Source organism: Marmota flaviventris, chromosome 17, assembly GCF_047511675.1.
Source record: "Marmota flaviventris isolate mMarFla1 chromosome 17, mMarFla1.hap1, whole genome shotgun sequence".
NCBI lineage: Eukaryota > Metazoa > Chordata > Mammalia > Rodentia > Sciuridae > Marmota > Marmota flaviventris.
The window spans coordinates 22,037,164-22,061,338 of record NC_092514.1 but is presented as its reverse complement, the minus strand read 5'-3'; the positions used below and the strand labels follow the sequence as shown (position 1 = coordinate 22,061,338).

The following is a 24,175-nucleotide window of genomic DNA, read 5'->3' as shown; positions in this document are numbered from 1 at the left end:
CTTTTCCGTCCCCAAACTCCACATCCAGGAGACCCTCAGAGTCAGTCAGCCCCCCCGCCATCTAGCCTCCCCCTTCCCTTCCATTGCCTGCATTGTCTTAGGACTGGCCCAGAGGGATGGATTAGGGTGGGCTAGGACTGATTTTCAGCAGGCTGCTCACTTATGGAACTGCACACCCTCCACATGCTGGGACTTTGGGCAGTCATTTTACTTCCCTTTACAATGAGAGATATATCTTCATGGGACGGAGATTTTTAAACTGTGCTGCCCAGACACCCCCATTGGGAGGGGATTGAAGGATAGGGTGAGAGAGCAGGAACCCAGCTGCCAAACCCACACCACACCACACCACACAGTGAATTTCACCCAGAATGGCTGGGTTCTTGGTCGTTTTACCCATTGAACTTGCATGCAAGTCTTCATGCAAACAAAAACATCTGATGTCAAAAACTATTTCCCAAAACAAACAGTCTCAGTTCACTTACATTCTCTGACCTTTGGCCTGGATATAATCACTAACCATATTCATGATTAATAGGTAGATCATAACTGGCCTTGCCAGTTCTCTGATTCTCAGAGTGGGGTAAAAGGGAAGCATGTGGACTCCTGAATTCAAAGCCCAGTGCCACTGTTCCTCCAGATGAGGTTGAAAGGTCCTGTCCCCAGAGAAACAAAGGTCCCCTTCCTGGTCCACTATGGGATAGAGCAGGGCCCTGGCTTGTAACTTTGCAAATTCTTCAGGGACAAGAGAACAGCTCACCCACTAAACCTCAAAGGCTGCCCCATAAGTTTCTGGATGAGGGGTTCGTTTTTATAGTTCACTGTGTACCAAGCGAGACACTCTGCCCTTTGATTTTTATCATTCAGTCTCTGTGTATTCAGAACTGTCGGCTCCATTTTCTACTTCTTGGGTACTTCTCCTAGATAAAGATAAGTGCCCAGGCAAAATCGTGTGAGGACTCTTTTGTCATTTTATAACACAGTGTCCAAAAGTATGTACCCCCACAAACATGCACCCTATATACACACCTATCTCTTCTATTGCCCCTATAGGCACACATCCCACACAATCAACAACACACACACACACACAACTCCTCCTTCACTTTGCAAACACATAAACACCTTATGCACACACACACAGGCATTCCTCCCAACTGCACGCACGTGTTCATGCACATGCTCATACAAACCCAATCACTTATCCTCCACACCCACAGCCACCCTGCACACACACTCACACCCTCTCACACCTGCTACACAAACACACGCCCAGAAACACACACTCAAAGGAACAAGCACACCCTCTCTCAACCAACTGAAGCCAGAGTGCATGCTAGAAGCACAGCCCCCAGTGCCAGAAAGTTAAACTTGTTCCTCCACAGTGACTTTTTCAAGAGGCAGACTCTCCTCTCAGCCCATGGAGGAGGCCAGGGAGCTGCCAAGTCTGCTCAAAGGTGAGCTGAGTAAAAGTGCCCCCGCACCCGCTCAGCAAGCCCACACGCTGGACAGACACGGTGCTGCGGTTATGTGGATTGCCCTAGTGTTTTCAAATCTCTCCAGGGATCTTGAATCTAAAGGAGGAGATAATACAGGTTCACAATAGTTCACAAAAGTGAAGCATGGGGAAAATTCATTCCAGGAGATAAACACAGCCCTGCAGGGGGCTCTGAAATCTAGGATGACACGCTTAGCCTCCTGGCTGGAAGCTGGGTGGGGAGGTGGGTGGCGTGTCTGGCTACAGTGGTTTCAGATGCTGGCCTGGCTCCTGAGGAGTCAAAAAGAATGTGGCAGGTAGAGACCACCCGGGAAGGTTGTCCAGGCAAGAGAAAGTCTGCAGAGACCAAAGAATTAGAGAGTCTAAGAAAGGCTCAGCAGACACTTTGGGGCTTGGGGTCTTCACTGCTGACCAGGCAGGACTGGGAAGGCCAGGCCAGGGTTCTGACACTTAGCCAGGATAGTGGAGTATTGCATGACATTATAGATGGGAGAATGACATGCCCCTGCTGTGCTAGAGGAAGTGCTTGGCAGAATGGGTTAAGGAGGAGAAACTCTGAGATAGGGGAAACATTCAGAGAGCCAGATGATGGATAATACGGGCTCCAGCTGCAACGATGGCCAGGAGAGGACAGGAGAAGGGCAGAGACAGGCTGGGGGAGTGGGCCAGTCCTGTTGCCCTCAAGTGGGGAAGTGGGACCAAAGACCTCAGAACGCATTCTGTCCATGGAATAAGAAAGATCAGGAGAAGGCATGTTTGGTTAAGATGTGCAGTTGAGTTTGAGATGCAAATGGTGCCCATGAGCAGAACTACCCAGTTGACATTGGATGTGCAGACTTTTTAGCTCAGAGGAGAGATCAGACATGGAGATGGAGATAGGGCTGGAGATAGGACTGCAGATGAGATTGAAGAGGGCAAGGAGACAGAAGGAATAAGGAAGAATAGAGGGACTGGAAGAGCAAGGTGAGGAAGAAAGGGAGCAGAAAGAGAACAATAAGATTCGCTGAACCAGACCCAAGGCCTCTACATGTCATCCCAGATTCCCTCTATCAATAATGCCCTGGGGAAGGTATCATCATCATTATCACCATCACCATCATCACCATCACCATCATTATTCCCCCTTTACAAATAAAGGTACAAAGGAGCATAGAGTTCAGTCATTTGACCAACGTGATGGAGCCCGACTGTGAAACCTGTGTATCCGTCTCTCATTCATCTTCTTTCCACTAGACTGGGAACTGGCAGACTATGGCCCGTGGTCAAATCTGTCCCACCTCCTATTTTTTGCGAGTAAAGTTCTGCTGGCTTTCATCCAGTTTATTGATTTATAGATTGTCCATGGCTGCTTTATGCTGTATTGGCAGGGTGGGGTCATTGCCCACAGAGACCATAGAACCTGTGAAACCTATAACGCTGACTACGCGAGCCTTTACAGAAAAGTTTGCCATCTTCTGGCCTCGCCGTGGCTGCTTCTCACAGAAAGCAAGGCCAGAATCTGGGATAAGCCTGCACTGGGGGGAGGAGAGAAGGAAGGCAGATCTGGGAGCTCAAATGAAAATTTCCAGGAACAGTAAGGCAACACTGCGAAGGTGGTAGAGAGGACAAAGAAGGACATATTACCAAGAGTGGGGAAAACTGACCATCAGACGCGTCAGAGCTCTCAGGATGGGTGAAGCCCGAGGAAAGGTGATCAGCCTTAGCAATGAGCCCTTATCTGTAAATGGGGAAAGATCCGATCAGTGCTGCTGGGTGGAGCGGCTGTTGAGATGTGCAAGAAGTGAGTACAGAATAGTCTTTAAAGTATTTGGTGAAGAAATGAGGAAGCCAGGGCAATTTCTTGATGGCATATTGTTTGTTTGTTTGTTTGTTTGTTTTCTTCTTTTTCTTTTTTTTTTTGAAGAGAGAGAGAATTTTTAATTTTTTTTTTGTTTTGTTTTCGGTGGACACAATATCTTTATTTTATTTTTATGTGGTGCTGAGGATCGAACCCAGCGCCCTGCACATGCCAGGCAAGCATGCTACCGCTTGAGCCACATCCCCAGCCCCAAGATTTTTTTTTAAAGAAAGGAATATAGAAAAATGAGCAGGAAAGTAAATGAAGGAGAGGAAGGAAAAAAAAAGGATGTTGAAATGATGACCTGATGACCGAGGACAGATCTCTGACCATGTCCAAGGTGGGAATAGGGTTGAAATGCAGAGCTCAGAGAGAGGAATTAGCTCTGCCTTCAGGAAAGAGTAGGGAGAGGTGCAAAGATCTGATGAGCACCTCTGTATGTATTGGGCCAATCACTAATTTTTTCATGATCTCGTCCATTTGCTTACAACTCTCTGAGTAAGGGATTCAAACCCCCACTCCACAGGTAAGGTCTCAAAGTGCTTGCAGGGCTGTGGAAGATTAGCTCTAGAATCCAAACCGAAGTCTGGTTGACTCTGAGAACTACCCTCGTTTCACCACATCCAGGCATGAGACGATGTAATTGAGTCTCGGCTGATCCGTTTGTCTTCATTTATCCAACACAGGTCCCATCTGAATGAGAAGACTCCAATCAAGATGCTCTCTCTTTGTGGCACATCCTTTCAGAGTGTCCAAGAAGAAACAGAGGCTGAGATGTCAAGGCAACAGTGCGTGTGACAGGCTGTGAGTGTCAGAGCCCAGCACTCCTGCCCCAGGCCACAGACATCACTGCCACTGCCCACACTGTTTATAGAGGGCCTGAGAAGCCAGGCAATTGTCCCAGTGGGGTCTTTGTGGCAGCAACCCAGCTGTGGGCTTGGACGCCAAAAGCAACCACCCATCTTCTCCTGCTCCTCTCTGGTCAATGCCCTTAAAACTGACAATTGGAACCAAAAACCAAAAATCCAGAGGGGTCACCTGTGAGTGCACTTTCCCATAGTATGGCTGCTACTTCTCTCGGACTCTGGATAGACTCTGCAAGCCCTTGGAAGGCTCCACCTCATCCACACCATCCACACATCCCACCCAGCAGCAGATCCCACTATGATGCTTGCAAATTCAAAGGCACAGCCAGTGCTGTGTGCCAGAGGACTCTCTCCTCCTCAGCGGGGCCTGCTGTGTACCGCTAAGGCAGCCCCACGCATTTGTACAGCAAAGCCATAGGAATTGCTCATATTGAGCCTTTAGTCCCCTAAAACCCTGCAAGCATTTTTCTGACAAGCAACCTTGGCCTCTGCTGTGCTGTCCCCACATGTCATTCATTTCATGACTTAAGGGCCAGACTTTATTTTTAGCTCACATGGCATGTGGGCAAGAATAGTCCAATGACAGCAACTGGGAGGGCCGACATTCCTAGGCCGATCTGACATTTTTTGTGCTCTGTTTTGTCACCCAGGCTTGACCTGCCCCACTAATTTATATTTTCCCTGGTCTGATTTTGTACTTTTTATTTATATTACACCCAAAATGTGTATTCTTTTTTTGTGTGTGTGTGTTTCCTTTAAGCTGTCTCATATATGTTATGGTATAAATAAAGAAGATTTGCACTTGTATTTTCAATTTGCCATAACACAATTCTGAGTCTGCGTGATTTTGGGAAAATGCTCAAACCCCCCGTTTTAGGGCATCAGATATCCCAGTTGGCTTAATCTGCCTTAGCACAAGTCCCAGAACTCTACATTGAGTACAGGTGCCCCCAGGAGGAAACACAGTACAAAGAGTGATAGAAAAATAACACGGGCTATTCCAACACCATAGACTCTTTCAATATCTCTGTGTTCAGCCAACTGCTTGGCTTTTCAGAATGAGGCTAACTCAGAAACCTGAAAAGATGTCATAAAAGAACATTCTAGTCAAAGCACTGAAAAAAAGGTTCTCCTCCTTGAACTTTTTTTTTCCTACACTGAGGATTGAACCAGGTGGTGATTTACCACTGAGCTACATCCCAATCCCTTTTTACTAGTTATTTTGAAGAGAGTGCCTCAGCTGGCCTCAAACTTCCGGATCCTCCTTTCTCAGGCTCCCAAGTAGCTGGAATTACAGGCAGGCGCAACATCAGGTCCCACCAAACATCTTGACTTGTAATTCTATTGATCTTCCCAGCTGGAACTTTCTTTGTGTGTCTGAGCTGACTACACACCCTGAGTAGCCACCTGCTCTTACACAGGCTTCTGAAATTAGCACAGAAGGAAAAGTTGCAGTGAATCAAAATCATTCTGTCCTTAGGAACACACTAAGCTGGAGACCTGATGACTTCTTGAGACAAACACAGTTGGGATTTTCTTTTGTTTTTGTATTGTTTTTTTTTTTAATTATAGAAATGGAACTATCTTCTGTTTCTTTGTCGGGAAACCAAATGCAGTTCTTGACTTCCACTTAACAGCAGCCACACTGTTCAGAATAGGCCAATCTTGAAAAAACTAAGATCACACTCAGCTCACAGCATATGTTCACATCTAGGAGAGGCTGAAAGAGCTGAGATTGGCTAAGCAGCAGCTGATCCCACCTCAGGATGACTCACGCCAGGGGATTTCCCACCCTATTTAAATCCTCCTCTCACATCGGTTACACATCCACATTTTTACATAATACCATATTAGTGACTGTTGTATTCTGCTACCTTTCCTATCCCCTATGTGATTCTGCAACTTGTATTTGGGGTAAAAAATGGGAGTTCATAACCCACTTGAATCAAATGTATGGAAGATGATATGTCATGAGCTTTGTAATGTTTTGAACAACCAATTAAAATAAATAAATAATAATAAAAAAAAATAAAATAAATCCTCCTCTCTCTCTCACTCTTTGATGTGTCAGTGTGCAAGTTCAAGGCAGTGAGATACATACACAATGGTTCTCCACACAGGCCGTTTGTTTGACCCTCTGAATTGTCTCCCAAACTACAGGACGTGATCTTGCAGGATGCAGCATGTATACGTAATCACTGCTTTGGAGAATGAGACTTGAAAAAACCTGCGATTATAGGATGGGAGGTGAATTAAATTGCTGATTACTTGCAAACCCTTTAATTAGCCCCAGGAAGAAAAAGAGAGGTTCACAGAGAAGGAACTCGTGGAATTTATCTCCAACCACCCCAGAGCTACCTTTAAGAGCTGGAACTGAGAAGGCACACCCTAGACAGCACATTTGGAAATTGGAGGGAAATCCCTCCATGGGCAAACCTCGGGCCACCACTGCGCATCTGCAGGGACTATACTCCAAAACTCCATAGGGTACAGAATTAGAGGACAGGAAGGAAGAGAAGAGCAATCTTAGAGATCATGGAGCTGCAGTTCTCCAATGGTATGCAAATTGCCTGGGGATCTTGTTGAAGGATTTGGATCTGAGGGTCTGAGATTGCCTTTCTAATGAGCTCCCAGATGCTGCTGCTGCTGCTGCTGCTGCTGCTGCTGGGGTCTATGACATATGGAAGAGCAAAGAGCTCCAGAAATCCAGTCATTTTAGAGATGGGGGGAAACTGAAACCCACAGGGGGTAGTGGCTTTCCCAAGTTCAAGCAGCTGATAGCGGCAGATCCAGGTCTGGAGCCCGGGTCCCCAGACTGCTAATCAAGTCTTTCTTCCCCTTCATAAGCGGCTGACTGGCTTCTCCCCAGCCTTGCAGAGCCTCAGGCAGAACAAGCAAGCAAGCAGGGCAGCGGCCAGGGAAGCGAGGCATGCTCACGCTGCCAGTGAGTCATGCATGTTCACACCTCAGCCACCAACCTGCTGTGCTTTGTCCCAGGGAATGAGCAGGACAACACTGCTCTGCATCACTTCAGATGCCAGAGCACTGAGCACATGAGTGCCCATCACGTAGGCAGGGCTCAGAGAGAGAGAGGAAGAAACAGGTAGGGCCCTGTGAGGCCAGACTGAGTCTGATCAGGGCTCAGATCCTCTCAGAAAGCCTCCCAGAAGGAGGCTGGGCGTGGGGAGCTCCTTCTGCTCTTCATCGCAGTCATAGGGTCCTCCTATTGGCTCCCTTGGGAGGCAGCTGGGTCTTTTCACATACCTGAAGTCAGTTCCCTGTGCCTCTTACAGGCTGAATGACCTTACAGGTGGTCCTCAACAATGAGAAGATGACACTAGTGACATCACAGTCACAGGCATCAAACATGATTCAGTACTGGCCTTTTGAGACTTCTGCAACATCCTTAATTGACAAGTAGCTTAGAACAGGGCATTTCCCCTTCACAGAAATCAAAACAGAGCTGTAAATCTTAGGTCATGTCATCAGGCTCATAATGATTCAAGGGCCTGTCATTTTTAAAGCTACTTAAAGTCAAGTCTGCCACTAATAATCAAGTCTGCACATAACCACGTCCTCAAAGTTTACTACAGCAATGACCAATGGGGAAGACAGGCATACTAAGTGGAAGGGTAGCCTATCCCTAACCAATAGCCTCAAAGCCCCTCAGATTCAATCCATCTCTCAGTGAAATTATAGTTATGGGGTGGGGGGGTGAGGGAGGAGAATTTATCCCGGCTGGATCCCAAACTGATTCCATTGCAGTTGAGGCAGGCTCAGAAATGTATTTGCATGAATGGCTAGAGAGCATTCTGGGTAAAAACCAACCCTAATGGTAAAAGGAGTTGTGCAGATAAGCCTGGCCCAGTAAACAAGACTGGTGGGAATTCCTAGTTTCTTTCATTTATTAAGGACCTACATTTGTTCTGAGGGAAGAAACACTATCAGAATTGCACAAGTAATTAAGAAGAAATGTGTAATGGTAGAGTTTACATCTATGAAAGAGTCTAGCATAGATCTGGGTTTTATTGGTTCCTGATAGACATGGTAGGTGCCAACTAACAGTTCATTAAAATTGATTGAGTTGAATAAACTTTTCTGAGGCTCGTAGAAGTGAAAGGTTTACAATACTGTGTCTGGAGATGCCAAAGCTTCTGAGTGAGAAAGTGTGTCGTGTTCATCCAAGCACTAAACAGAAGGCGGTCCAGAGATGACTATAGCAGTCATAGAGTCTCGCGCTTCCATTTAGTCTTTTATGCAACAGGTAGTCAGTCACCTCTGTCCTTATTCAACCTCAAGTTCCAAAGATTGCCCCTACTGGAAGACCCTTTAGTATCTGACGTTGGTAACTTTCAAGAAAGGGAGGAAGATGTAGGCTATAGATGCCCACTGTGGCCTCCCTGACCAGACCCTGCTCCCAGCTCTCTGCAGTGCCCTGTCCTACACAGGCCTGCCTGTCTCCAAACCCCCTCCCCCGCCCCCCCCCCCCCCAGTCAGCATGTGGAGAGATAATCAACATGTAGACTTCATGGTCTATTTTACAAGTCAACAGCTTAGGCACTGAATTTGGTCGAACCCTGCTTCCCAAATAGAGGTACCCAGTCTCCAATGATCTCAAAATTTTCCTTCCTGACTCCTTTTTCTCTAAACTAGCTGCTCCTGCCCTAGCCTCAGTCCCAGGAAATATTTTCCTCTTCATCCAGCTTTATTTCACCCCATGTCTCAGGCCTGTCCCACAATGAGGGCAGCAGAGGTCTCAGTCCAGATGTCTTCTCACCCCGACCCTATCTTTCTGACCAGTCCTCCTCCCTGCCCTCAATCTCAACCCCGTGGCTGTCCTTTCCCAAGCCTACATCTACCTTCCTGACTGTACCTATTTGGAGGTTCAACTCTGGCCCCTGCCCAGAGCTTCTCACTCTGAAAAAGAATTCTAGGGCCTCTGTGGCTTCCAGAGAAGAGTAAAAGCACTGGTTCTCAAAGCAGAGTCAGGGATCAACAGCAGCTACCTGGCCTGGGAACTTGGTAGAAATGCAGATTCTCCAGCCACTCATTCCCATTTACCTGGGCTTTCTTGGTTTTAGTATCCAAAGTTTCACATCCTCCCATAAATCAGTAGCTTTCCTATATTCCAACAGTGATAAGGCCAAGGAAGAAATCAGGAAAACCACCCCATTCACAATCACCCCAAAAAATAAATAAAGAAAACACTTGAGAATTAATCTAACCAAAGAGGTAGAAGAGCTCTACAAAGAAAATTATAGAACACTGAAGAAAGAATTTGAAGATCTTGGAAGATGAGAAGACATCCCATGTTCTTAAACAGGAAGAATTAATATTGTCAAAATGGTCATACTACCCAAAGCAATATATATATATTCAATGTAATCCCCATCAAAATACCAATAATGTTCTTCACAGAATTAGAAAACAAAAATTTCTTAAATTCATTTGGAAGAATAAGAGAGAATAGCCAAAGCAATACTAAGTAAGGAAAGTGAAGCAGAAGGCATCACAACACCTGATCTGACATTATAATACAGCACAATATTGGCATCAAAATAGACATGAAGATAATGGAAGAGAAGACACAAAGACAAACCCACAAACCTATAGCTGACTGATATTTGACAAAGATGCCAAAAATGCATCTTGGAGAAAAGACAGCCTTTTGAACAAATGGTGCTGGGAAACTGGAGAGCCATACATAGAAAAACAAAATTAGAACCCTATCTTTCACCCTGCACAAAAGTCAAGTCAAAATGGATCAAAGACTTAGGAATTAGACCAGAAACTTTACAAATGCTAGAAGAAAACATAAGGTCAACTCTCCATCATATAAATGCTGGTACAGACTTCCTTAACAAAGCACAAGAAATAAAACCAACAATTAGTAAGTGGGATACCATCAAAGTTTTGCTTCTGCACAGCTAAGGAGACGATTAAGGGCATGAAGAGAGAGTCTACAGAATGGGAGAAAATCCTGGCCATCTACTCCTCCAATAGGGGATTAATATCCAGAAAATATAAAGAACTCAAAAAAAAAACTAAGCACCAATAAATAAGTAACCCAACCAATAAATGGGTTAAAGAACTAAAACAGAAACTTCTCAATAGAAGAAACACATAAGGCCAATAAATACATGAAAAAAAAATTCAAAATCTCCAGCAATCAGGGAAATGCAAATCAAAATGACACTAAGATTTCATCTCACTCCAGTCAGAATGGCAATGATCAAGAATACGAACAACAATAAATACTGGCAAGGTTGTGGGGAGAAAGGAACGCTTGTATATTGTCGATGGGACTGGAGATTATTAGGACCCCTGTGGAAAGCAGTTTGGAGATTTCTCAAAAAACTAGGAATGGAACCACCATTTAACCCAGCTATCCTACTCTTGGGTATTTTCCCAAAAGATCTAAAATCCGCACACTACAGCAACACAGCCACATCAATGTTTGTAACAGCACCATTCACAACAGCTAAACTGTGAAATCAACCCAGATGTCCGTCAATAGATAAACAGATTAAGAAATTGTGGTGTATATGGACAATGGAGTTCTACTGAGCCATTAAAAAGAAAGCAACGGCGGCATTTGCCACTAAATGGATGGAAACAGAGAAATCATGCTAAGTCAAAATAGCCAAACTTAGAAACTCGAAGATCAAATGTTTTCGCTCATACGTGGAAGTTAAGTAGGATAAAAGAAGGGGAAGGAAGGATGGGGTAACATAAAACACTAATCAAATATAAATCAATAGATGAGCACAAGGAAGTTCAGCAGACTAGAGGAAGGAGAAGTAGGGGGTTGAACAGGAGGGAAAAGGGGGAGATAAAAGGGGGGAACGTGAACTGAAATAGATTTCCGTGCGTGTATGAGTTTGTACGGATAAGCCCAACTACTATGGATAACCATCAAACTCTAAAAGAAAAATAAATAAAAATCTCACATACTAGGAACTTGGACAAATGTTTGTTTGGTCATCTCACCCTATCCCAGACCTGCTAAATGACCAGCTCTGGAGATGGGGTCCAGTGACAGGTACTTAACAAGCTCTCCAGGGGATTCTGATACATGCTGCATTAAATCTCACTCCTACCCTAAAGGACTTGGAATGCTGAACTTTGCCTGCCCAGAAGCTGCTCTCTGGGCGACCCCATGTCCTCACCTCTCCCTGGACACAGGAACCTTGTCCTGCTGTCTGTCTAGTCACATGGAGTCCAGGCCAGGCAGCACCAGCCCCAGGCAGGTCTTTTAGCTATGGGGAACCTCACAGCCTGGACCAGTCCACAATGCTCCATGCTGCCTGCCCCTGGTGTCCTGGCCAGTGATGGGGATTGACTGGATTTTCTCCTTTATCTTATTTATTTATTTATAGTTATAGGTGAACAGCTTTATTTATTTGTTTCTATGTGTACAGAGGATCAAGCCCAGTCTCTCATACCTACTTAAGGCAAGTGCTCTACCACCGAGCTACAACCTCAGCCCCACTCCTTCACCTTTTACCTATTTTTCAAGATAATCAAGTTTTCCATTGTTTGGAAAGAAAGTCAGGTGGGCTACTTGAGCTGGCTGGGCCTGCTATACAGAAAAGGAGGGGGGAGGAGGGCAAGGAGTCAAAATAAATGAAAGGGTGAGTGGAGGGGGATGGTATAATTGAGGGAAAGATTCAAAGAAGGTTGGCATGGGGAATGGGAATGGAAAATCCATGGAAGAGAGATCCTGAGATGGGAGAAGTGGGGGAAAGAGTCTTCCTCAAAGGATAATCCCCCCCGGACTAGTAACATAAATTGTGATCTTCTTAGACATACCAATTTGGGGTCTAGCCCAAACCTACTTAAAATAGAAATTCTGAGAAGTGGGCCCATTTGTCTTCATTTTAAATAGTCATTCGGATGCAGGCTACAGTTTGAGAACCACTGGGCTGAACTATTCTATTTCTTTAGGTACATGTGCTACCCCACGCTAGGTTTTTCCATTGTTGTCTGCCTTGGGCATAGTGAATCAGAGAATCCCCCAAAATGGGGAATCTCCTTAGTGAGAGACACACACCACCTCTTGCCCTTGACCTCAGGACTTCCTGAGTCTGCAGAAATGAGGACAAATGACTGGTGACATTCTCCTATGCCTTCCATCACTCCCCTGTACCCTGGTCCCACCAGCCCCTGGCAGCTGTAGACGGTGTGGCCCCTTCCCAACTGTTCTGGATTGGAAAGAACCTTCCAGAACTTCTCATGTTCGGTCAGTCCCTAACCTTGTCGGCTTCAGAACCTTCTTTTATCCTCCATCTCTATTGCCTTAAAATACGTCGTCTGCCAAAGAGACTGTAATCATTAAGGAATAATTAATTCATTTCCCCATGATTTATTAATCAAACACATCCATAACAGGGTGTGCAAAAAGCAGAAAACAGACATATTGTGATTTCCATTAGAGTTTTGGAAACATTTAAAACAATCCATTACCGCCTCCGTGCACCCCTAGGGATCTGGCAAGAACAAATGAAACCAGAGACTCGGCTGCCTGTGTGAACAAAGGTAGCCCAGGGAAAGCAATCAGCTAAATGCTTATCAGCTCTTCTCTTGTCACTCTTCCCCCACCCTCTGCTAGCTCAGGACTTTGAATCCTTCCATACACTCCACCCACAAGGGCATTTCATACAGCCTCACAAACAAGGCCATCACCAACCAGGGGCTGCATACCCTTTCCCAACATGGCTGACCCCCTAGACCTTGCCTCCACCTCCTGCCTCGTTGGTCTTCAGACTTAACCACTAGGTCTGCATGGTGGTCTGTGTCAAAGTTGGGGACTGGCCTGTGTGCCCTGCTTCCATCACAGCGATCTCAAGGCTATGGTTCCTGGGCCAGCAAGGTGCTGGAGAGAGGTGCTTCATATATCCAACTGAAGAACCCTGCTCACACAGAAATTCATAGGAGGGTGGAGCTAGAAAGCAGATCTAGTAATGGTGTGGCTCAGGATCCTTCTCCTCCAACAATGACGGGTCAGCTACTGTTTGAGACTGGATGGGCCTGCTCCTAAAAAAAGGACACTTGTCAACCAACACATCTTTTTTTATCTTTTATTGATTTTATTTTTTTTAATACACAACAGCAGTGGAATGCATGACAATTCTTATTACACACAGAGAACACAATTTTTCTTATCTCTGTATATAAAGTATGTTCATGCCAATTCATGCCTTTATACATGTACTTTGTGGGGGTTTTTTGCATTACAATTCCTAATACACAAATATACCACAATTTTTCGTATCTCTGACTGTATATAAAGTAGGTTGACCCCCAATTCAAGTCTTCATACATGTACTTTGGATAATGATGTCCATCACATTCCACCATCCTTGCTAATCCCCTGCCCCCTCCCTTTCCCTCCCACCTGTCTTCCCTATCTAGAATTCATCAAATCCTCCCATGCTCTCCCTCCCTACCCCACTATGAGTCAGCCTCCTTATATCAAAGAAAACATTTGGCATTTGTTTTGGGGGGATTGGCTGACTTCACTTAGCATTATCTTCTCCAGTGCCATCCATTTACCTGCAAATGCCATGATTTTGTTCATTTTTAATGTTGAGTAAAATTCCATTGTGTATATATGCCACTTTTTTTTTTTTTTTTATCCATTCATCTACTGAAGGGCATCTAGGTTGGCTCCACAGTTTAGCTATTGTGAATTGTGCTACTATAAACATTGATGTGGCTGTATTCCTGTAATAGGCTGTTTTTAAGTCCTTTGGGTATAAACCGAGGAGAGAGATAGCTGGGTCAAATGGTGGTTCCATTCCCAAATTTCCAAGGAATCTCCATACTGCTTTCCATATTGGCTGCACCAATTTGCAGTCCCACCAGCAATGTATGAGTGTGCCTTTTTCCCCACACCCTCACCAACCCTTATTATTGTTTGTCTTCATAATAGCTGCTGTTCTGACTGAAGTGAGATGAAATCTTAGAGTGGTGTCAATTTGCATTTCTCTGATTGCTAGAGATGATGAGCATTTTTTTCATATGTTTGTTGATTGATTGTATATCCTCTTCTAAGAAGTGTCTGTTCAGGTCCTTGGCCCTTGATTGGGTTATTTGTTTTTTTTGGTTCAACCAATACATCTTAATGACAGAAAAGAAGCAGGACCCAAGGATGGAGTTGTGAGAGGCCTGTCTCCAACAAGACCTCTTCTTATCTTGTGTGTAGTTGGGGGCAGTGGCACATGCTCATAATCCCAGCAACTCTGGAGACTGAGGAAGGAGAACTGTTAAGTTCAAGCAACTTAGTGAGAAACTCTGTTTCAAACTAGAAAAGTAAAACAGGGCTGGTGTTGTAACTCCATAGTAGAGTGTCCCTAGGTTCAAAAAAAAAAAGAAGAAAGGAAGGAAGGAAGGAAGAAAAGAAAGAAAGAAAATGTGTTGCAATGTTGACTTTTACCCCATGATATTTTTATTGTTTGTTCACTATTTTTAAAATGCTCCCCACATTTTTAAGTAAAATTGGAAGCATTTGAACTGCAGGTTGATTTTCCCCCAGCTCGGTGATGCGGAGCCCCAGAAGGCCACCAAATACAGGTGAGAAGGAATTCGCACGGTTGACAGCAGTGCTCTCCCAGAGGCTCTGCAGCCTCTCACACGTGGAAGTCCCACAGCTTCACCCAGCAGACTGTCAGCACAGTTCAGCCCCATCTAATCGCCCCTACCTAAGATCCCAAAGCACCCTCTTGTCCAAGCCCCATGTTTTCTACGTGAGAAAGCCAAGGTGCACGGTGAGTCACCCAAGGTCATACAAACTGTTCCTGACAGAGCGTGACCTAGAACCAGCATTTCCTGACTCCTGATCTCCTGCTCTTTCTGCCATTGGGTTCTTCTCTGGGTGAAGGCAAAGGACTGTGACCAAACGGGATCCCCTGGAGGACTGATTTTTACTTCCTTTGGGTATAGTCCGAGGAGAGGAATAGCTGGGTCAAATGGTGGTTCCATTCCCAAATCCAAGTGGATAAGGTTGGGTGCTCCCAGAGTGTGCTGTGCCTCTTCCTATAAAATGGGAAGATCAGTGGCAGCACAACGTTGTCCAAGGTACACACAGGTAACAAAATGAAGAGTGACTCGTGATGTGGCTACAGGGAAGATGGGGTGAAGCAGTGTTCTTCCTGTTCTCCTGCCCTGCTTACTTCACTCAGTACATACGTAGGATGAAGGAGGGGTGGAAGAGGAGCTGATGCTGTAACAGGCAGGAAACTCCTGACCTCTGAACCTCACGCCATCTATGCCAAAAGTATCCACAAAGGTCAAGTACCACGCTGCTGCTGGACACCAGTGTGGCTCCACCCAGGACTGCTGGGGCCACCACCAGGCCACTGAAACTGGCTGTTAAGATGAAACCCACTTATCTCTGCTATTATTTACCACTGATATAAGCCAATTGTTGGGGGTCAATTATACAGGTGAACTTAGATCAAGCACCGTAATGAAAGAACACCTCCAAATCACTCTCCCCATTCCCTCTATCTCCCGCAATTCAAACTGGGAAGAATCCTGATTGCTTAGAAACTTATTAATCAATATGGTTCTGCATTAAATCTAGAAGGCTTCTATTTTTACTGTCCTTCATTCCAAATTTGTTTTGATTTATGGGATATGGTGACAATCTCCATTGCTTTTTACAAATAACAATTGAAGTGGGTTTGGTGGACTCTTTTAAACAGAAAAAAAAAAAAAAAAAAAACTTGCTTTCCAAAAACCATAGAACCTTACAAAGAGAACTCTGAGAAGGCCTGGGGATGAAATGAAGGTGTAAAGTCAGAAGTGATCATTGAAGAGGCAGATTAATTGGAATAGACAGTTCAAGGCTTCAAACCTGAATCAAACAAGCAAGCTGAGTAGCTTGAGGTTGTATGTGTGTCACTTTTCCTTATCCACAAAAGATCCCACTCTGTATTATAAATAGCTTCACACTGAAGAGTTTGTGACCCAATGGAAGACATTAACAAAGGTCAAGTAACTGCTGTTGGGCACCAACATGGTTGTACTAGGACCAGTGAGACATATCAAAGGAGCCAGATCATATATCCAGAGTCTTACCCACCACCCTAGCACACACTCCCAATTCCCTGAATGTTGGGAGTAAATAAGAGACATCAATGGAACTCCAGCTATAGGGATTGTAGTACAGGACTTAGCATACTTTAAAACTAACACAATTTGGAAGTAACCCCCACAAAATTAATTATTAAATGTTAACATTTAACTTGCTCCTCATGCAAAGGGTAATGCAGTTCCCCCTCGTTATTGCAAACACACACACACACACACACACACACACACACACACACTGGTCCCTCTCCCCTTACTTGTAACCACCTAGATATCAGAATCAATTAAAGTGGAGAAAGCTTTGGACTAAAAGAAGTATCTGGGTTCCAGTTTTAGCTCTGCAAATTGCTGACCAAATGACTTTGTTACTACAACCTCCCTTTCCAATGTCACCTATAAAATGGGATCTTACAACTATCAGATGAAATAATATAGAGAATTATAACCAATATCTAAATAATATGGAGAATTATAACCAATATCTATTGAGTGCTTACCATGTGCCAGCAATTTCCATGGTTTATGTCTTTACGACTTATCATATATAACTTTGCAATGCTGTTGTGATAGGTGACCCAGATAAGTTAAGAAACATGTCCAAGATTGTAGCTGGTGACAAACAGATGGCACAGGAACCAAGCAATCTGATCCCAGAGCACTTTGAGATCTGTAAAGCACACAATAGTCACAGGGTAAAGGTGGAAGGATACCTGAGTCAGCACCTCTGAAATCGTGACTGGTGAACCTCCCTGAATTGCAGATTCTTTGCCATCTCCCCAGAGCCTATATATTACTGGGCAGTAGCATCTGCATTTTAATAAGCGTCACCAAGCGATTCTTATTAACCAAATTTGAGACCCTCTGAATTAAGAGTACACTATGAAAATTCACCTCCAGCCAATATCTTGAGAATGTTAAATCTTCTGACCCATGAATATAGGGTATACCTACCTTTCCATTTTCTTAGGTTTTCCTTAGTCTCCCTCAGCAAGATTTTGCAGTTAAAGGAATTTCCTTTTTTCAGGCTTTTAAATATCATTTCACTCTCTTTGTAAGATGCAAACATATTCTGGTTATATATTCTTCCCAGATTGTAGCTTGTATTTTCCTCGGAATTTAACCTTTTCATTTAATTTTTTTTTTATTGTCATGAAGTCATTCATAACATTCACTTAGTGTCCTTTCAGTATTTGTAGAATCTTTGGTATTTACTGTCACATCCTATGTCTTTCCTAACAGAAAAATTTTAAAGAAATTGAAAATTTCATTCTGAAATTCACATGGAAATGCAAAACTCTTAGCACTACCTGATTTCCTGACTCATTATGAAGCTATAATAAATAAGAGCATGGAGTATTGTCATCAAGTAAATAATTAGATCTACAGAATAGAATAAAGAGCCCAATAACAGATCCACAAATACATGAAGAACTTAAAAAAAAAAAAAGATGCAGAGGCAATCTTGTCAAGAAAGTACAATCTTTTCAGCAAATTATATTGGAATAACCAGATATCTACATTTAAAAAAAAAGATTCTGAACCATACTTAACATCATTTTTTAAAAAAGCACTTAAAATGAGCTATAAGCTCAAATATAAAACTATAAAACTTCTTTAAAATAGGAGAAAATCTTTGTAAACTTAGGTTAGATAAAGAACTGTTGAACATTATATCAAAGCTTAATCTCAAAAAAGAAATAAATAAATTGGATTCCATCAAAATTAAAACTTCATCAGAAATGTCTTTGCAAAAGGCACTGTTAATAGAATTAAAAGACGAAGAGAGAAAAAAATTTTGCAAAATATAAATCTGATAAAGAATCTGTATGTAGAACATATAAAATGCTCTCAAAATTTAACAAGAAAGTAAACAACCCCAAACAGGCAAAAGACAGACATTTCACCAAACAGAATACAGGGAATATCGAAAAATATATAAAGAAAACAGAATATAGGAAGGCAAAGAAGCACATAAAAAGTTTTAAAGGATCCAGAATAACAACTTTTATTCATCTCACACACACACACACACACACACACACACACACACACACCTTTTTTCTTTAAGAAATTGCAGATGGCCAGCATCTTGGGAGGCTGAGGCAGGAGGATCTCAAGATCAAAGCCACTTCAGAGGTGAGTCCTGAGCCACTTAGTGAGTGTCTCAAAATAAAAAATAATAATAATAAAAAGGACTGTGTGTGTCCCTCAGTGTTTAAATGCCCCTGGCTTCAATCTCTTGAAAGAAAGAAAAGAAGAAAGAAAGAAAGAAAAGAAGAAAGAAAGAAGAAAGAATGAAAGAAAGAAAAAGAAAGAAAGAAAGAAAGGAAGGAAGGAAGGACGGGCGGAAGGAAGGGCGGAGGGAAGGAGAGAGGGAAGGAGAGAGAGAAGGGGGAAGAGGAAAAAGAAAGAGATAAAGAAAGGGAGGAAGGGAAGGAGGGAGGGAGGGAAGGAAAAAGAAAAAGAGAGGAAAAAAAGAAAGAAATTGCAGTTGGCAACAGGTAGAGATGGAAGTGGATATACAAAATTTCCAAACATTTGTAGCAACTTTATTTGTAACAGCCAAAATTTGCTGCACTGCCATGCGATGGATACAACTCAGCAATAAAAAGAAACTAACTCCTGCTACAGGGAACAAGAATGAAACTCCAAACAGCACTGCTGAGGGAAAGACATCAGGTGCAAAAGGATACTTAGTATAGGACTCCCTTTCTATGAACCCAGAAGGTGAAAACTAAGCTGTAGCTACAGAAAACCAATTCCTGGAGGTAGGCGAGGTAGGCGGGGAGAAGTGGAGGAGCTGCAAAGGGACAGAGAGATGATGGCATGAAGCATAGGGATTAAGAGAGCAACTGCTTATTTTACCCCATTTCCAGATCCACAGTGTGTGTTGCCAATTGATTTGATGCCTCTCTACATGTACCTATCCACTGGGGTTTGTCCTGGGTCTCCTCCTTGGGTCTCCTACCAGATAATCAAGCACTTGGGTTTTCTCTGTGCTTTTGATACTCGAACTCTTCCTCTTCTCTTCCAAAAGGTCAAATTATCTGCCAACAGGCTCAGTCCAGCCTAGGCTTGGGATGGTCTGAGAAATATACTGCTTCCTGTATCTTTCCTGCCTCCTTTTGCTTGTAGCTGTTTCCGCAGCCTCATCCTCCTAAAATAAGGGGGGTGTAGGGTGAACATAAGGACAACAGTTGACTACAGATCACAAAATAGATGTGTGGGCAAAGCAAATCAGAGACACTTTGCTGGAGTGATGGTATAACTTCTTTGGTCAGCCCCACGATGGCAGGATTCTTTATTTGATTGTTTGATGTTTTTCAAATACCTTGATCAGTATTTGGCCCGTAGCAGACATGTTCAATAAATCTGCACTGAAGAATGAATGATAAATGATTTAAATAATTCCATCAAAAAATTCCATCAAATGACTTTTGTCTGGCTTTCTTTGTCCACTGAGAGTAAAGTTCAATCTGATCACATTGGTCCACAGTCCATTGCTGTATTGCAAATAATTTCAAGTCAGGTCTGACAAATATGGGGCCTCTGAGATCATCACCCAAAGCACCAAATCAGAGCAGCTTGGCATCTGAGGGAGACAGGAGGACTTGAATTGAAAGTGCTAGACCTCTGGATCCTAGGCAGGGTTATGCCAGGAGTACCACACATTGGCTTCTGGGGAATGGAAGCCATAGATCTTTTAAATTAGTTAAAGACTATTATTGGTGTGTTTCTGCGATGGTGGCTATATCATGAAAATTAAACTCTGTTCATGTTGGTTGTAGATTTTGAAGAACTAAGACAGGGAAGATGTTTTCAAAAACTTAGCTTAACTGAATAATGCTCATTTCTTATTTACATGAGCCACTGACAATAAACATCAAGTAACCACACAGCACAGGAAATCGTGCATGTGTGACCTCTGTGTGTCAGAAGGATTTCAAGGCATTATTCTGTTAAGAAACACCACGAGGATCTCCAAAATGGCTTAAGTGTTTGCCCGTGAGAGGCTCTGCCTGATGCATTTCAAACCAGCATAAAAATCCCTTGATGAGATTTAAAAAATACACAGAAAAAAAAAAAAAGAACATGATTTTATAATTTGTTTAAAATGATCCAGTACAAAAACAGGAAGGGAAACATGTTGGATGAAACAAAGATCGGTGCAATGCTGAATCTTTGGAGCTAAGGGAAAATGTTCATAGAGCCACATGGAGGTAAATCCTATAATTGCTTCTATTTTCTGCAAACTTAGAAATTACCTCGTAAAAACAGATGTGTGGGGAAGTTTCTTTGGCATACCTTTGATACCACCGAATGTACTCAGAGACCTGAAAATAGTGATGTTTCAGTCACTAGATATTTATCTTCATTTGGAACCTCCCTGCACCACCAAAATTTATCTACGACCTACCTACCTACCTATCTACCAATGACTCTGTAGACAATGGAATCAGAAGCTCCAAGGGAGGAGCCCAGACTCTCCATTTCTTCCTCTACATCAATTCAGGGGTTTTTCACAAGCTACCTTATAAAAAATAGAGGCTGGGGGAGGAGAGGGGATTCTCACCAGGTCACATGGGGGTGGGATTCAAACCCAATCACCCAGCAGTCTTTCTGCTTGGTCTTCTCTGAGTACCAAAAGAAGGGAATCAAAAAGATCCTCGTTCTCAAAAAGTCTCCTACACCCAACCCATCCTCCATTTATTCATTCATTTATTCTCCCTGGTCTTCCTTGAAGGCCCTGTTCATTCACTCCTCTATCTACATCACCGCTAAAGCAGCACCTCACCCACTGCTTTCCCAAGTTTCCCCAATTTCTGCTAACATGGCTTCAAACACCAGTTACAAATGGTAGCAGTCCATTGTTAACACCAAGTCTGGGCACTCTCTATAAAAATCAGTCCTGGGGATGTGTTTTCTTTTTCAAAAAAAAAAAAAAAAAACATGCTCCAGTGGTGGCATTCAAGAGTCGTGTTGATAGCCACATGTTTGGTTCAGGTCTCAGAGCCATGGGACAACAAAAGAATGTAGCTGAGAAACCAAAATTAACGCCAAACAACCTAAGCTCTTGGCAGCAAGCAAACTGTGTGTGTGTGTCTGTGTGTGTGTGTGTGTGTGTGTATGCATGTGCACACACATACATAACATTCAAAAAGATAAAATAAAAATAGAATTCTAAAAAATGTCGGATTAAAAAGAAGTCAGAGAGTAAAGAAGGGAACAAAAAATTAAAACAAATAGTAAAATGATAGGCTTTCATCCAACACTTCAAAGATAGAGATTGTCCAAATGGAACTTTTTAAATCACCCAAGTATATGCTATCTACAAGAAACTCATTTGGAAAAGAATGATATCAATGTGTTAAAAGCAAATGGGTAGAAAAAGATATGCTATGCAAGCATAATCAAAAGAAAGGCAAGAGTAGCTACATTATTAACAGACATAGGGTCCCCCAAGTCCCCACTTTCTCTCTGTATCCTTATCACTCCATGACCCGGCCAGCTGAAGGATTTTTTCCCAGCAGGCCTGAGCCCATGTCCGGGCTTAGAACTCCCCAAACACTGATAAAGGATTTAGGTTGTTGCTTAAAACACTGAAAGAAACTGGCTCCGGTCTGAGGCTCAAATTCCTCAAATCCTAATATACACTCCACACCCTGACCACCGTGCTGAGCACATCCCTAGGTAAAACACCTATTTTCTCTAGCTGTCCATCAGGAAGACAAGTTGTAGTACCCTGTAAGTCAGCTCCCCTAATAAATGCTTTCAGCTGATCACAGAGGAACCCAGCACCTGTTTCTTTGCAATCCCAGGAAGCCCCAGCCTAGGATGGCCTGGGGCACTCCCCTCATGCGAACCCCATGCCACAGCTTTTTGGGGCAACTCCAGTCCCAGTTTTAGTGGGACAAAATTAACAGGTGAGGCTGATTCAAGAGCAAAGAGAATTGCTAGGGACAGAGAGAGAGAGTACATAGTGATCAAAGGGCCAATTCTCCAAGAAAGCTGAACACTCATAAAAGTATATACACCTAATAACAGCTTCCCAAAAACATGATGCAAAACTGGCAGGACTTGAAAGAGAAATAGAAACAGGCACTAGGACAATTTGTTAGGGAACTTCAACTCCTCTCTCGGTAATTGAAAGAACTAGAAAAATCAGCAAGGACAGAGAGTTGAAAAACCATGACCCAACTGAATTTCGTTGTGTGTGAAGAATACTCCACACAACAAAGCAGAATGTTCGTTATTTTCAAACGTTCATGAGATATTCACCAAAACAGACTATATATATATATATATATATATATATATATATATATATTCATAAAATAAATATTATTTAGGCTAAGTCATAAATGTAAATGAATTGAAATCACACAATACATGTTCTCTGATCATATGTAAAAGAATTAAATTTGAACTCAATAATAGAAAGATAACAGAAAAACTTCCCCACCTTGAAATTTAGACAACACACTTCAAAATAATCAATGGGCCAAAAATAAAATCTCAAGAGAAATTAGAAAATATTTTTGAGCCAGTCATAGGGGCACATGCCTATAATCCCAGCAACTCAGAAGCCTGAGGCAGGAGATTTACAAGTTTGAAGCCAGATGCAGCAAATTAGCAAGAACCTCAGCAACTTAATGTGATCCTGTCTCAAAAATAAAAAATAAAAAGGGCCAGTAATGTGGCTCAGCAGTAAAGCACCTGTGAGTTTAAATAAAAGAAAAAAAAAAGTATTTTGAAGCAAAAAGAAAAGACATTTGTTAATAGTTGAAGAACGTAGCTAAAGCAGTGCTGTAATGGTTAATTTGAATTGTCAACTTGAATAGGATAAAGAGATGCCAAGGATTAGGAGGATTATGGGTGTGTCAATGGGGGTGTGTCCAGAAATGATTGGCATCTGGGATAGCCAACTGAAATGGAGACCCTCCCTAACTGACAGCACTGACCAATAGGATGATGGCTTCGATGGAATAAAAGTTGGAAGAACAAGGAAGCAGCTGCAGATGCAAGCTTGATTCTTCTTGGTCAGGTTCTTGATTGCTGCTGTGGGCTCTGAGGATATCAGACTCCATTGTTCACTCTTCCAAAATGGATTCTCCAAAAGCCTTTGGTCTGAGTCAAATTAAGCAGAAGAAAGAAAACAACAAGGATCAGAAATCAATAATAAGAAAAATGGAAAACAATAGAAAAATCAAAGTAACAAAAGGCCTATGGAGAACATCCATACAATTGACAAAACTGTTGGTAAGGCTAAAATAGAAAATTGGCACAATTAAATACAAAACAATAAACAGTATCAATAATAAAAAGGAAGATCTCTAGACCCAAATGTTTTCACAGGTAAATGCTATTGAACACTTAATACCAATTTCATGCTTCTTCCAGAAAATATCAGAGGAGAAAATACCTCCTCTGTTCGCACGACCCTAATACCTAGTACAGAAAAAAAAATCTTTAAAAATAATAAAATCACAAACCAATGAGCCTGGAGTCAAAATCCCTGTAATCCCAGTGACTCAGGTGCCTAAGGCAGGAAGATTGCAAGTTCAATGCCAGCCTAAGGAACTTAGCAAGGCCCTAATCCACTTAGCAAGATCCTATCTCAAAATAAAAATAAAAGGGCTGGGGGTGTATCTCAGTGGTAGAGCATCCCTGGCTTTAATCCCCATCAGTGGGGAAAAAGAAAAAAAGTGGTTTCCCTCTGCAGAAGGGGTAGAACAAAGTACCTGTTGTCCTGCAGGGTACTCCCTGGTTGCTAAGTCAGTGATAGCATTATGAAAGCAATCAGAGCCACTAAGGACTCAATAGCAATGAAGTTTCTAGAGACAGACACACACACACACACACACACACACACACACA

General features: G+C 42.8%; 1 long non-coding RNA gene across 2 annotated transcripts in view; it reads right to left on the bottom strand.

The window, feature by feature from the left end:
- Positions 1-13,938: 13,938 nt before the first annotated feature.
- LOC139702320 (uncharacterized) overlaps positions 13,939-24,175 on the bottom strand; it is a 57,323-nt gene continuing 47,086 nt past the window's right edge. Inside the window, exons 2-4 of one of the 2 annotated variants that reach the window (XR_011704923.1) lie at positions 23,260-23,425; positions 17,249-17,529; positions 13,939-16,964 (exon numbers count right to left, since the gene is read on the bottom strand). This is a non-coding gene — a long non-coding RNA (uncharacterized lncRNA). Of the gene's footprint in view, positions 17,530-23,259; positions 23,426-24,175 lie in introns of both variants that reach the window. The other variant, XR_011704922.1, reaches the window with a different exon arrangement.